Source organism: Prionailurus bengalensis, chromosome A1 (genome assembly GCF_016509475.1).
Source record: "Prionailurus bengalensis isolate Pbe53 chromosome A1, Fcat_Pben_1.1_paternal_pri, whole genome shotgun sequence".
Taxonomy (NCBI): domain Eukaryota; kingdom Metazoa; phylum Chordata; class Mammalia; order Carnivora; family Felidae; genus Prionailurus; species Prionailurus bengalensis.
The window spans coordinates 120,419,810-120,435,875 of NC_057343.1; positions in this window are offsets into that span (position 1 = coordinate 120,419,810).

Consider the following 16,066-nt stretch of genomic DNA (forward strand, 5'->3'; position numbering starts at 1 on the left):
AAAATTTCAGTAGTTAAAAAGTTTTTTTTTCAATATGCAAACTATATTGAAACAAATAAAAACAAACAAAAAAACCTCCACACACCCCTCCAAAGGAAAGAGTTATATTGAAACAAATAAAAACAAACAAAAAAACCTCCACACACCCCTCCAAAGGAAAGAGTTATAGGAAAAGGACAAAACTGAAAAACCAAAGAATGTACTCATGAGATGAATGGAAGCTATCCTTTAAAGTATCAGAAAATATCTGAAATAGCTCACCAAATTTTTTTAATACCAAGTTTTGTAAATAACTTTATAATTTTTTAAAATTTTTTTTCAACGTTTATTTATTTTTGGGACAGAGAGAGACAGAGCATGGACGGGGGAGGGGCAGAGAGAGAGAGGGAGACACAGAATCGGAAACAGGCTCCAGGCTCTGAGCCATCAGCTGAGAGCCTGACGCGGGGCTCGAACTCCCGGACCGCGAGATCGTGACCTGGCTGAATTCCGACGCTTAACCGGCTGCGCCACCCAGGCGCCCCCTATAATTTTTTGATGTAGTTACCATCTGTACAACTCTTGGAAGGATGACCAGTTAGCCTAATTGACTGAAGACAGCCATGTTGTCCCGTTTTATGGCTGTATTTTACAGTATAGTTATTAATATTCTCCTTTTTTTTCTATCAAAAATATCCCAGTTTGGTTGACAAATTATTTGGTTATACTCTCTAAGCTATATTATCTATGAAGCTGAGTTTCTGGTTATCCACTGTATGCAATAATTTATTATTTCATCTACTTAATGTTCTTATGGTTGAAAGAAAATTCTAGTCTCTTTTGTTTCTCCTGATATTTCTATTTCTTCCCATCCAGAGGAGAAATTACTCTCAAATTTAAATAAAATGTAAGAATATGAGTGTTCAGTATTACCTGTTTAGGCATGAATTGTTAGATATAGATGTTGTTCAAATTCTGCTTCTGTCTGTAAAAGCAATGACTATATTTACTAGATTTTCTTTCTTCTCTAACCCTTGCCCCAATTGATAAGACAAGGAAAAAAGTTAAGTTACACGATTAAATCTTCCACAATTGTTTGTTTGACTTTGAAGTATAAACCAAGATATCCTGCAGAAACCCCTTGGGGATTTTGAGAATAGCAGTCAATTTTGTGGCTAGTCAGGTAGACCTTTCTTTTTGGAAAACAATTTTTTTTTTCTTTTGGTGTTGCATCCCCCCCACCTCAGGATAGGTTCCAGAGAGTTGTTTTAAAGGAAACTGAAGTACATGGTAAATGTGCTGACTTCTGTTAAAATAACTGAGTTGTGTTCATTAGGAGTAGAAAGCCTTAAATAGGTTAACAGTTAATAGAACATGAAGTGGGGTTGTAACAGCTGCCCAGTCTTCCCTGGGACCTAGCATGTCAGTTACCAAACCAGTGACAATCAATCAATGAATCAATAAATAGAAAAAGAAATAATATTTTAATCATGAGTAATACCTTCTAATTTAGTTTGACAACTATGCTGGTATACACACTAACACTTTAATGGATTTCACAAACACACACAAAAAACTTCCATTTTTTTGGAATGGCCGTGAAATTGTCCTTAGATTTTAGATGTGCCTTATTTCCTCCCTGTTTTTTTTTTTTTTTCATTTGATTGATTGGTTGATTGATTGATATTTAATCCAAGGTGGTTAACGTATCATTAATTATGGTTTCAGGAGTAGAATTTAGTGACTCCTTACATGTAACACCCGGTGCTAATCCCAACAAGTGCCCTCCATAATGCCCATCACCCATTTAGCCTACCCCACCACCCAATACCCCACCAGCAACTCTCAGTTTATTGTCTGTATTTAAGAGTGTCTTATAGTTTGCCTCATTCTATGTTTTTATCTTACTTTCTTCCCTCTCTGTTTTCTAGTAAATATGTCGTGGGGAATTGTGCCAGAAAATTCTGGCTTGAAGATGGGTAGTTCCCCCTACTTTTAGCTGTTTCCACAAGCACCTAATGAGGTGGAGATTCGGCAGCTGTGACCTTAACCATGTCAAATTCTACAATGAAACCTGATAATTATGGTAAAAACTAATGTAAATACCTAAGATCTGTTTCCACTATTCCTGAATATTAATGACCTAACTCCATATCCCAAATACAATGATTATATTTCCTCCAAACTATCCTTAGAAAAAGATATCCCTTATAAAAGAGTTTCTCATCAGATTCTGCTCCTGTTACTTCAATTATTTTACTTTGAACAATACATTACTGTCTTGGGAAGATAGATTTGCCTGGAACAACATGGGATGCTTTTAGACAAAATGGGTCTTTAAAGGCAAAGAAATTTAACCCTAACGTAGCAATTATACTTGGGATTTTGACTTGAAGTTTCTAAGTGCCTCGTGTTGTTAAAAAAAAAAAAAAAAGCTTTGAAAGATAATTTTTAAAACAATGCTGTAAGTATTTTTATTGTGGAGATCAGACACCCTCTTAAATAGCAAATAAAAACATTTCTAATATCAGGTGAATGGATATTGTGGTTTGGAATAAGAATTTCGGTGGAAATACCAGAAGTTCTGTATCTCAAGCAACTTAGAAGGGGAGATGAGCTACTGTATATGTGCCACCAACGCGAGTACTAGAAGGGGAGATACTGGAAAACAACATCAGAGGGCCGGGCTCTGGTGATGGCAGAGCCCCACATGCCAAAGGTGCAAGTGAAACACATGAAAAAAATTTATAAGAGCTAATGTGCCAGGCACTGCTCTAAGCCCTTCACACCTTTATACTCAATTATTTTTCCCAACAACCCGGTAAGGTAGATACCATATACTTGACATATGATGACACTGAGAACAGAGTGGTTAAATACCTTGTCAAACGTCATAAGGTAAGAAGTAGTAGACTTGAGATCTGAATCCAGGCTGGCTGCAGAGTCCTTGTGCTAAACCTCTAGACTGTATTGTTGTGTTATGTAACATGAACATAACCAAGGCAATATATCTAATAAATATGCTACTTTACCTAATATGTAATTATATATATATATATATACATATGTGTATGATATGTATATGTATATATACACTAAAATTGCAATTATTTGATAGTTGTATCTACAGCCCCAAATGTGTATATAGTCAGATTGATAAAAAATATTTTTTGTAATCTACTCAGTGGGCATGTGACAAATCACCTAATGTTCAAGTTTACCTTATATTAGTCATGTAATTTAATTAGTAATGTATAGGGGTTAAGGATGCACGTCTGGAGCCAGACTGCCTGGGTTTACATCCTCTACCACTGACTAGCCATGAAGTTACTGAAATCTTTTGCCTTACTTTTCTCCTGTGTAAGAGCAAGATAATGATGATATTCATCTTCTGTGCTTGCTACAAGGATTGTGTGGAATAATGCATGTAAATATCAATGCCTAAATACTAAGTACTCAATGAATGTTTGGACTAATTGTCATTGCTGCATCTATACCTCTACAGAAGCAATATGATATTGTCAGCAACCAAAATGGACTTCTAAAAACTGCAATGATTGGGTTTGAACAAACTGTTTCTGCAATCAGTCATACACATTCACTCTGATGCTTCCCTGAAGGTTCTGTATTATTTTATAATTTGTCTTTTGATCCTATGGACTGTGTTAAAAATATGCTTTTGTTGGGGCATCTGGGCGGCTCAGTGAGTTAACGTCCAACTTCAGCTCAGGTCATGAACTCGCATTGGGCTCTGTACTGACAGCTCAGAGCCTAGAGCCTGCTTTGGATTATTTGTCTCCGTCTCTCTCTGCCCTTCTCTCTCTCTCTCTCTCTCTCTCTCTCTCTCTCTCTCTCTCTCAAATAAATAAACATTAAACAAATTTTAATTAAAAATATGCTTTTGTCATCTTCTGTCCTAGGTTTTTCCAGTGGGACTTGTCTGTGTTGTACAGTTTAGTCTCACAAATAGCTTTTGATATCACACACTATTGGTTTAAGAACCCCTCATACATTTGAGCTGTTATACTTGAAAATTTTGAACAGTGCTACCTGTATGTGATCTTCTTGGTGTGTTTCATGTTACTTCAAACTTTAAAGAAAATGTGTTCTTTCTGCTTTACCTCCCTTCCTGTCCTCTCTTCTCACAACGCACAGAATTTGTAAGGACGCAGTGCATAAGGTGACTTATGTTGTGGAAAATATGTTTATTTGCAAAGAAAGAAAATGGCAGTGTCCTAGCCAAGTAAACCAATTGCCATAAAACTTTTAATATATAGTGGTTCTTAAAATGATAGAGGGATCAGGTTTTATTGTACTCAATAAGAGGGCAGCCTAGAAATGACCCTAAGTTTAATACATTATATTTCTTTTAGGCAATTCATTTTTTTATATTTTGCCATTAGAATTCTTCATGCTGCCCTCAGTTACAGACATTGCAAGCTACCACTGCTTTTCATTACAGAGTAACTCTTTGCAGTTATAAAGAATGTCCTATTAAACTTTATTTTATTATAAGGCAGTATTTCCCGCACAAGATATTGCTTGTCTAGGAGCTTTCAGCCAGATAAATTTAAATATAAATTTGAAACATTCTTTGGAGTACACATGCCCAAGCTACAGAATTCTAATTTTTTATTTTCATTTGATTTCATGTCAACGTCTTGATAATAACAGTGTCTTGCCACAATAGGAAATAGGTCACCAGGCATGAGGCAGGTGGCTATGTGGGAGAGCGTCCTAGCTTATAGCCCATGGGCAGCAGCACACCCTTTTCATTATGATTCTTACTTTCTTCAATTCTTTCTTAAATGTTGGAGAACATGTTTCCTGAGCAGAGAATGGTTACTGTGATGGCTACTAGGGAGAGCAGGCTACTCTACTTTAACCATAATGCTCTCTGTGCACTTAGATAAGGGTTTTGTTATTAAGACTATAGATGATAACATCAATTAAATTCTTTTCCTGACATGAGGATAATTTTATTTTAAAACAATCAGAGGCATATAGAATCAAACATAAAGTTTCTATTATAGTCTGCAAATTTAGCTTGGAAAGTCAAAGATAAACACATCTTTTGCCTTTAGATTTAAACTAAGCTATCAAAATGTTTTTGCCTCTTCCCCTGCAGTCCTAACTTTGCAGGATCTAATGAAAATCACAAATCCCCTACCGTCTGAGATAAGGCATTTTTCCTTCTGGAAGAAAGTACAAACATTTCTTAACTCTAACTAAGATTTTTGTTTTAAAAGGTGAATATCAGGGGTGCCTGGGTGGCTCAGTCAGTTAAGCATCCAACTTTGGGTCAGGTCATGACCTCAAGGCTCGTCACTTCAATCCCCGTGTCAGACTCTGTGCTGACAGCTCAGAGCCTGGAGCCTGCTTCGGATTCTGTGTCTCCCTCTCTGTCTCTGCCCTCCCCCTGCTCATGTTCTGTCTCCCTGTCTTTCAAAAATAAATAAACATTAAATTTTTTTTTAAAAAACTTAATAAATAAAAGATGAACATCAAGTAAAAGAAGAGTTGATTTTAGGTTTATAAATATGACTTCTTTCCTGGACTCTCTAAAAGCTCTTCCTGTTAATTCCCAAATTGACTTCTGTACTAAATGTTGTGACATATTCCCCTTCCAACTTCCTAGAAATGAAATGCTTCAGCTTCACATTAAAATTTTGAGAGGGCCTTAGGAATTTAGCCTGAATTCACTGAAATGTCTCTAACATGAACAAAAATAGACTGGTTTTCACAGACAAATCAGGACAGCAAGTGCCTCTGAGAGTGAGCTCTCATTTGAGTGGCTTCATATAATGAGAAATAAAAAGAATTAACACTGACAGGAATCTTGAGATCATTTGTTTCCCACGGTCTGATTTTACAAGGGAGGATCTGAGGCCAAGAGATATATCGTAAGACCTAAATGTCAAGCGCTGCCTTGATATCTCTGACCCCAAAGCCTACATTCCTGTTCTCTTGCCAGATTTGCCCCCGACCCAGTGGTAAGGGCTCCAGACCTGGCTAGTTCCCACATCAGCCACACCAGCCCCACCCAACTTGGTCCTCAACCTAATTGGTTCTACCTTCTTCTACAAGCTGGTGGAATTATTAGAAGAAGCCAATAATATACCCCCATGGAAAGCAGGGATCACCCCGCCTTCTTGAAACTACAAAGTTTGTCTCCCACAGCCGCTGCCGGTTCACTCTATTCCTGTGAGTAAATGTGATTAATAATAAGCTGCTGCCCACCTCATCTGTCCAGTGTCGTGTCGTATGTTCAGCGAATCCCTCCTTCACCATCAGGCTGAATAGGTGATCAGAACAAGGGACTTGATCAATTACTAATATGGCTAGTGTCATAATCATCACTGCATCCTTTTTGTGACTTTCAGATGCTAGGTGACAAAGATGAGATGGTAAATGCGTGAGTAATTGTGACTATCTCATTACATCAGAAGCTGTATTAAGAGAGCAGTCATGTTTATGTTTACTTTGTGTTCCAATGCTAGGACAGAATAATGCTGTGTGTGTGGCATTTATTTATTTAACAAATATTTTTGAAAATCCCCCACGTGGCAGTCACTATATGTGACAAACGGACTCTGCGTCTGCCTCTTGGTGCTCTAAGCTTGAAGGAGTCCAATATTCCCATGCTCCCTTGTAGACCAGCTGCACGCTAGTCATCTCTAGCCATCCTCTTTGAGAAATGCTCCTGCTCCTCAGTGCCTTCTGCTTGATGAAGCCATTACTGAGTTTCTATCCAGCCAGGCTTCCATTCCTTATTTGTGAACTAGAAGGTCCAGCCCAATCAAGGGCTCTCATGTGTGGATCTGCTGCTTGGGAGAATGTTTATAGTAACCTGCTAGTGGATGTCAGTGATAATAATGCCCTTAAAGTACAAGGCTTGATCTGTCTCCAAGACTGCGCTGTCCTGAGCATTAGTGCACATGGGATATGACAATGAGTGATAGCATATAATAAGCCTCTTTTCTTTTATTGTTTTCAGGGCAGGTGACTGGGTCCAAGCCAATTGGAATCTACAGAAGCACTAATCTACTCTTCTGGCATTTAATTTCTTAAATTATCCTGCCATAGTCCCAAAGACAGTTATCCCCTGCTCTGGTTATCTATTGCTTGGTAAAAATAACACCTCAAAACTTTATGGCTTAAAATGACAATAACATTAATTTTCCTCACAAATCTATTTCAGGCAGGACTCGGCAAGGATAGTTCATCTCTGTTCCACACAGCTTCAGCTGGGGGCCTGACGGCTGGGGATTGGAATGGTCTGAGAGCTCGCTCATTTAGAGGTCTGTTTTTTTTTTTTTTTCATGTTTATTCATTTTTGAGATAGAGAGAGAGAGAGAGAGAGAGAGAGAGAGAGAGAGCATGAGCAGGGGAGAGGCAGAGAGAGAGGAGGACAGAGGATCCAAAGTGGGTTCTGCGCTGACAGTAGCAAGCCCTATGCGGGGCTCAAACTCGTGAACCGTGAGACCTGAAGTGAAGTAGGACGCTTAACCTACTGAGCCACCCAGGCACCCCATACAGGTCTGCCTTTTGATGGTAGTTGCAACTTGGGACCTTTAAGGGAGCTCTCAGCCAGAATATATACATGTGGACTCTCCCTATGGCACAGGCTTCCTCAGAGTTTGGTGACTGTATTCTGAGGAAAAACATCCTGAAAGATAGAGTCAGTCAGAAGTTGTGTGACACCACTCCACTATTCTCGGAAATCACACAGCATCATTTCTGACACATGCTATTGGCTAGAAACAAGTCTCTGAAGCTGGCCTGTGTTCAATTAAACTGAATTAAAATTTTTTAATGTTTATTTATTTGAGAGGGAGAGAGAGTGTGTGTGTGTGATGGGGGAGGGGCAGAGAGAGAGAGAGAGAGAGGGAGACACAGAACCCGAAGCAGTCTCCAGGCCTGCAGGCACAGGCGGGAGAGGAATAGGGAGACAGGGAGAGAGGATCCCAAGCAGGCTCTGCAATGTCAGTGCAGAGCCCAATAGGGGCTTCGATCTCATGAACAGTGAGATCATGACCTGAGACAAAATCAAGAGTCGGAGGCTTAACCGAGTCACCCAAGCACCCGAGATTTTTTCCATTTTAAAACTACCACTTTCCAATGGGATACAAGTGGAAAAAAGAATAGCATACATTTTTTTTTTTGTAATCAGAAAGACTCATACTCATTAGTAACAATGAAGAAATGAAGAATTCTAAATAGGTATTGGATCCTAACATCTAATAAATATAAAGGCTAAAGGGCTATGTCAAGACCGAATATGTTGGTTGGTATTTTGTGGTTCTGTAGATGTGGTCTTATTATATGCATTTAGGGATGCCATTCAATTACTAGTCAAGTATTCTGCTCCTTACATGCTGTTATTCCTCAAAGAAACATGATCTCTAAATCAAGTACTTTATTCATAGAATAAACCATAGGTATTTGGATAGTTATTTGGATAACTATTCTGTAGAGCTCTTTCCTTACCTACAATAATATACATTTATTGTTTGCTTATTTTTTTCATGCTACAAAAAGGATGACTCCCTTTTTAAATATCTTTCTTAAACATTTTTGTTTAAATTCCAGTTAGTTAACATACGGTTTAACTTTAGTTTCGGGTGTACAATATAGTGATTTGACAATTCCATACATCACTTGGGGCTCATCAAGTCAATCACACTCCTTGATCCCCATCACCTATTTTACCCATCCCCCACCCACCTCCTCTCCAGTAACCATTAGTTTCTTCTCTATAGGTAAGAGTCTGTTTCTTGGTTAGCCTCTCTCTTTTTCTCTCTCTTCCCCGCGCCCCTTTGCTCGTTTGTGTTGTTTCTTAAATCCACGTTTGAGTGAAATCATATGCTTTTGTTTCTAGAATTTTACATCAGTAGAATGTTTATGTCGTGCTCATTTTGCCCCCTAGTGGTTTCTTATGTCCTAGTTCATTTCACATTTACATGTAATTTTCAAATCTTTTGGAATGTTAGGAAGGAAAAGTGTCCCCCTGACCCCCTTGCCACCTGCATCTCATTGTACAGAAGAGGGCATCAGGACCCAGAAAACTTATGGGACTTGTCTGATGTCAAACATCCAGCTAGAACCAGAAATTCAACATTGTTCTCCCATCCCACTAGAAATAAGCCCTACAAAGGCAGGACAGTTTTGTTCAGTAATGAACATGAACAGTGCTAGTGACTGGCAAATGGTAGGTGCTCAATAAATATTTTATGAATGACAAAAATGAGTGAATTAATGAATCAAAACTGGAAGGACTATCTATAGATCCCATGCCATATCTATCTATCTATCTATCTATCTAAAATTCCAGGTAACATACAGTTTAACTCTGGAGTCTGTCTTCTCATCCTCATAATAAATCTTTCACATAGCACTAGATACTTGATTCCATTTTACCCCACAATATTTCAACCCCTTAAACTATCTCATACTTCACTTGATTTGTCATTAGGTTTATTTTAGTATTATGATTCCTTTATTTATTCGATGTTAGTGAGTACCAGCTACATCAGGCAGCATGCTACCTATAGAGCTACCAAAAGGTTGTTAAAATTTTTTTATTTAAAAATTTTTATTCTTAATTACAGCAAAATACACATATCATACAATGTATCATCTTAACCAATTTTTTAGGTGTACAGTGCAATTTTCACATTGTTGTGCAACCAACCTCTAGAACGTTTTCACATTGCAAAACTGAAACTCCATACCCTTTTTTTTCAATGTTTACTTATTTATTTTGAGAGAGAGAGAGAGAGAGCCGGAGAGGGGCAGAGAGAGGAGAGAGAAAATCCCACGCAGGCTCTGCACTGTCGGTGTAGAGCCAGACCAGGGCTCGATTTTACAAACTGTAAAATCATGAGATCATGACTCATGTAAAACTGAGACCATGACCTGAGCTGAAATCAAGAGTCCGATGCTCAGCCACCTGAGCTACCCAGGCTCCCCATCCATACTGTTTTAACAATTCCCCATTACCCCTTCTTCAGCCCCAGCCACCACAATTGTACACACTTGACAACTCCACATACCTCACAAACTTGGAATAATACAGTATTTGTCTTTCTGTCATTGTCTAATTTCACTTAACATAATGTCCTCAATGTTCCTCAATGTGGCACCATAGATCAGAATTTCCTTTACTGTTAAGACTGAATAATATTCCGCTGGATGTGTATACCATATTCTATTTATCCTTTTATCCACTGATGGATATTTGGGTTGTTTCCACCTTTTAGCTATTGTCAATAATGCTTCTGTGAACATGGGTTTACATGTATTCTGTTCAAGACCCTGATTTCAATTATCTTGGATATATACTGAAAAGTAGAATTGCTAAGTCATATAGTAATTTTTAACTGTTTTTACTTTTAATTTTTAAGACAAAGTTTTTGAGAAACAGCCATACTGTTTTCCATAGTGGATGCATTTTATATTCCCACCAACAGCATACAAGCATTCCAATTTCCCCACATCCTGGCCAATGCTTGCGGTTTTCCAGTTTTTTGATGGTAGTCATTCTAACGGGCGTGAGGTGGTATCTTATGGATTTGATTTGCATTTCCCTAATGATTAGTGATGTTGAGCATCTTTTCACATGCTTATTGGTCATCTGCATGTCCTCTCTGGAGAAATGTCTATTCAGGAAATTGCTACGAAGAGGCATTTTTGAGTCATCAGTTTCTTCCTCTGGATACAGAAAAACGTCAGCTGGCAATATAAAACCCATTCTCCCTACTTTTTCTTTTGTACACTGTGTCCCCACTTATTTAAGATCTGAATAGTAATGATAAGATAGCTAAAGCTTGCATCACACCTGCACAAGTTCTGCCCCAGGCATTGTTCTGAGTAACTTGCATATACATTAATTTAATCTTCAAAACATCCCTATAAGGTGGCTATTATTACCATCTGCCATTTACAGAGGATGTCGTGGAGGTGCAAATAGGTAAGTGACTAGCCCAAAGTCACATGGCTAATGAGCTGTAGTGCCAGGATTTGTACCGGGTGGGACAGCTGGTTTCAGAGTCTATGCACCTAACCACAACATTATTTCTCCCCTCTGACACCCACTAAATCATTTTTATATCACCTACATCTTTTTCGTGATATCTTCTTGGGCAACTTCTATGGAAGTTTACATGATCTTGGATTGCAGATAATGAAAAATAAATGCAAATTGATTACATTGTAAAAAAGGAATCCATTGCTCTGCTGGATGGCAAGTCCAGGGTACAGTTAGCTTCAGATATGTTTGAATGCAGTGGCCCAAGAGGTATTATAAGCCCCAATAATATCAGCAAATGTCCTCAAGTCACATCCCTTTGGCTCTGATTGAGCCCAATGCCCATTGCTGGTGAATCATGGTGGCAGGGAGTATGATAAAACCAAGTAAGTCCTATGCCCACAACTGTAACAAACGTGGCATGAATACCATCTCAACTCCAGAAACTTGCAGTGGTGGAGGGGTGGTCCCTAGGAAGTATTACTGGACACCAATTTACACTTAGGGGGGGCATTGGTAGGGAGGCTGTTTTTTCTTCTTTTTGGGACAAATACACAGGCAAAATTATTGCTTTCAAAAACAGTTTGCTTATAATTGTGTAAGTAATACAAAACATTCATTTGGTGCTCACTGTATACCAAACACATCCTAAGTATTTTACATGTGTTGCCTGACTAATCCTCACTTGAACTCTGTAAGGCAAATGGTATTATTAACCCATTTTACTGATGAGAAAACCGAGGTGCATAAGTGGCTGGGTATACCTGGAAGAGAAGGTCATAACTTGCCCTCAGTGATCCACTTTATAACGGGTGCGGCCAAGATTCTCATCCAGGCAGACTGGTTCCAGAGCCTCTTCTCCACTTCCATAGTTATGGAGGTTTCTTGCTATGTATAGAAACTAAAGCTCACAGGGGTGCCTGGGAGGCTCAGCCCTTTAAGTGTCTGATTCTTGATTTCGGCTCAGGTCATGGTCTCTTGTGGGTTCAAGCCCCATGTTGGCTCTTTGTTGACAGTATAGATCCCTGCTTGGGATCCTCTGTCTCCTTCTCTCTCCACTCCCCCCGCCCCCCAACCGACTCACTCTCTGTCAAAATAAATAAATAAACATTAAAAAAATACAGAAAGAAGCCAAAGCTCAGAAACTTCAAAGCCTGATATTCACTCAGGAAAGACATCAGGGACTCTCATTGGTCAACACTGCTTACACCTAACAATTTGGGCTTACACTAAGCAACCAAAATTTATAAATATATGAGGAAAACATATAAATATGTAGTCTGTGCTAGACCCTGATTTCTAAAAAAACTGTCTAATTGTACCTGTTCAGAGTTGAAGGGATGTGATTGAAAATTAAAAAAAAATATATCTGTACTATCAGTCAAAACCAGTCACCATCATAAGCATTGATTATTTTATTTAGAAGAACTTCAGTAGCATTCTAGTTTTTCAGTTTTTTTTAATAAGCATAGCTGCAAAGTCTCTCTTTCACCTGTTAAAATAAAGCAAAAGGAGTTTTTAACCAGTTAGCTTAGGCAAGTACCCACATTTTCTCTGCAAGTCACTCCCAAAGAACAAAGCATCAAAGGCAATATACCAGAGATACATTAAAGTTCTAATATCTTGCAAACAATGATTAAGATAAAAGATTTTTGTTATATTTTCCTTTAAAATAGTCATACTTTAAGGTGGTGATAAAAAAAATCAAACAAATTGGCAGTCCTCAACGAATTGGAAGGAGGCAGAGGATCATTCTAGAGCCAATTTTACCACGAGGTGTGTAATAGTAGCCTTTCAGCTATTCTTGGCCTCAACTTCCTCGACTGAAAAATGAAGGAGTCAAAATTGGAATGGGGGTGTGCCAATATATCAATTCATCCAATGACTGTTTATTGAGCACCTCTTAAGTACCAGGCACTGCGCCTGATGCTGGTGAGGAGCTACAGAGATGAAAAGAATGGATGGGATTCCTGTCTTGCAGAACACTCAGTGCTATTGGGGGAGACAGACCTGATTCAAATAATCACTCATCAAATAGTCAAAAGACTCCTTACTTTTCAGTTCCTAAATTCCATATGCACAGAAAAATAAAAGAATAATTCATAAAACACAAATCATCGTATGTGTTTATTTGAGAGATGTGATAAATGCCATTTTATTGTTTAGACTCATTTCCTCCCCAGACTGTTAGCTATGTATATTGCAAACTACTCATGATGATTTTCTACCTGTCAATGCCATAATGCATTGTCCTGGCTCATGATTATAATAATAGTACTATGCATATTTAATGCATAATTTCAAATGATAATTCAGTCTTCATTTTCATCTCATTCTTAGAACTTTTTTTGAGCAAGAAGAGATTGAAAAATAATACAGTCTTATTCTTAAGTCTGTGACAGCAGTTGTGATGTCACAAGTCAGGTCCACAATGAAATCTTCTGTAGAGATTTTGGTTTTATCTTTAAAAACTATCCTACATGTTCCACCTGTGTCTAATTGGGCGGAAAGTGGGAGGGGAGGAGAGTCAACCAGTAGCCTGCTTAGAATATTTTTGTCAGCAGCTTTCCACCTTGGGCTGTGATTTCATGAGCAGATATTTGTGCAAGATATTGCTTCCCTAACCACTGCCTTCAGCCCCACCAGAAGTGGAGTGATTGGTTTAGTATATAGCACTCTTCACTATGAGTCTAGTTTATGCATGCTGCTAGACTTATGCATACATTCCATATCTGGACTTGTTTTTCATTACAGTAGACAAGAGGCTCTGATCATCTGTAGTCGTGATAGGTTCCTTGCTTCTTGTCGCGATAGCAAGCCTGCTTTGATGTAAAAGAGGTTTGGCAAATGTTATGGTTGATAATGAACTTGCCCAAATCTTAAGAATTCATCTGGCTTTTTCAGTCAATTGTGATTCTTCTCTGCAAATTCACCTTTGCTACTTCTGAAAAGCTAGCAATATTTGCTTTGTGTCACTCTCAGACTCCCTGTTATCTAGCAGTAGGGAATCACCAAGGCCAAATTATCATCTTAGACTTTCTTTTTCCATACACCTTCCAGTGAGATCCATGAGAATACAAAGTTTTAATAGTCCATTTTACGGTGCACTTTAGAGTTATACATCTAGAGGTGAACTTTCTTGTCCTGTATTTTTTTTCTTAATCTCTGAAGGACAGTTACCTCAAAATGACCTGGCTGATGGTTAATAGAGTGGACATTTCAGCCTCTGGCACATTTGTCATTGGGCAGTATCAGTAAAGGACTGGAATAGGTGTAGGGGGTAGAGTAGGAATGGGTAGGAGGGTGTGTGTAACTTGAAAACACGAGATGGGTTATGGGATACTGTCTTTCCCAATCAAATACCTCCCCCTCACACACTCACACAAAGGTTGAGAACCAATACTAAGCGATAGCCCTCAAGAGCTAATCTTCCTGTACAGAAGTGCCAAAAGGAAAATAAAGGTCAACTACATACAACATAATTAAGTGAAAGTCCTGAGGTCTTGAACTCATTTGTGGGAATCTGATGGCAACACTAATTTGCAAGACTTTTGATGAATACGATGAGTAACAATGGTATCAAAGTATTCACTTAGACTTTTCAGACCTTCTTAATTATGTCTATAATTAAGACTATATTATACTTAAATTTATTGGAGTAGTAGTTCTGAAAATATTTAATGCATAGCTCTGAACCTATGTGGGGGACACGGACTATTTTGAAATTCGTGTGAACTCCATAATCTCTAGAAAACATGCAACAGGTACACAGAGTTTTACATACAATTTCAGGGGATTCATGAATTTTGTGAAGTTCATACGTGGACAAGGTTAAGAATGGGATTTTTTTTAAATTAATTTATTTATTTTGAAACACAGAGACAGCACAAATGGGGGGAGGGGCAGAGAGAGGGAGAGAGAGAGAGAATCCCAAGCAGCCTCTACACTGACAGCAAAGAGCCAGAGGTGGGGCTCAAACCCACAAAACCGCGACATGTCGACCTGAGCCGATAACAAGAGTCGGACACTTAACCGACTGAACCACCCAGACACCCCAAGAATGGGATGTTTGAATCAAATTTTGCTGGGTAATGGAATACAGATTTCCTGTCTGAGTGACTATGTTTTCAGTTGCCTGAACAATGCACATGGCCTTGAGTTTTTCCAGTGGGTAGCCAGCATCCTCTTCCCTCTTCTCTTCCATTGTAACATGGCACGGTTATCTCATTTTACTTTGCCTGATTGTCACATTCCTCATCCTTTTCTGAGGGTTTTTAAGGTAAATTGCTATTTTATTATTTTTCTTCCTTCTCCAGAATGGTTCTAAAGAGTTTATGTGGCCCCTGTGTCAGAACTACTTATTGCATGCAGGATGAGGCTGACAAACCACAACCCGTGAAGACAGACTGGGGAAATCCACCGGAAAGAGTCTTGGGAAGGAACTGCAGATTGGTTGTGGGTAAGCAGGCGCAGAGAGAGCAATGAATTACATAAACACGAATGTCTGCATTTTGATGACTCCCCCCTCTTCCCACCCACGGTCAGGCACTTAGTCACTGTTTCCTCTGTGTCTCCTTAACTCTATTATACCTTGATTATAGCTCCTATCACTGCACTAGGATTATTTGTTTATGAGTCTGTGTCTCTTACCAGACTATGAGCAATTCCAAGACAGACTCCATGACTTATTTATCTCTGTACCCCAATCCGGTGTCTGGGTTAAGAGTGCAGGCTCTGGAGTCAGACTGTCTGCGTTCAAATCCATGCTCTGTACATATGAATAGGATGACTTAGTCAGGCTATGCAATTTATTTGAGCCTTGGTTTTTCTCTTTCTCTTTTTTCTCTCCTTTTTCTCCCTTCCTCCCTCCCTCCCTCCCTCCCTTTCTTCCTTCCTGCCTTCCTGCATCCTCTCCTTTCTTTCCCTCAATTTCCTTTGTACCTAAAAGTATCATACGACTAATATTTATCGGTTAACTGTAAAGAATAAATGAAATAATGCCTAGCACAGTGTCTGTCTCTACAGATATAATAATAGATATTACTATTATATCTATTA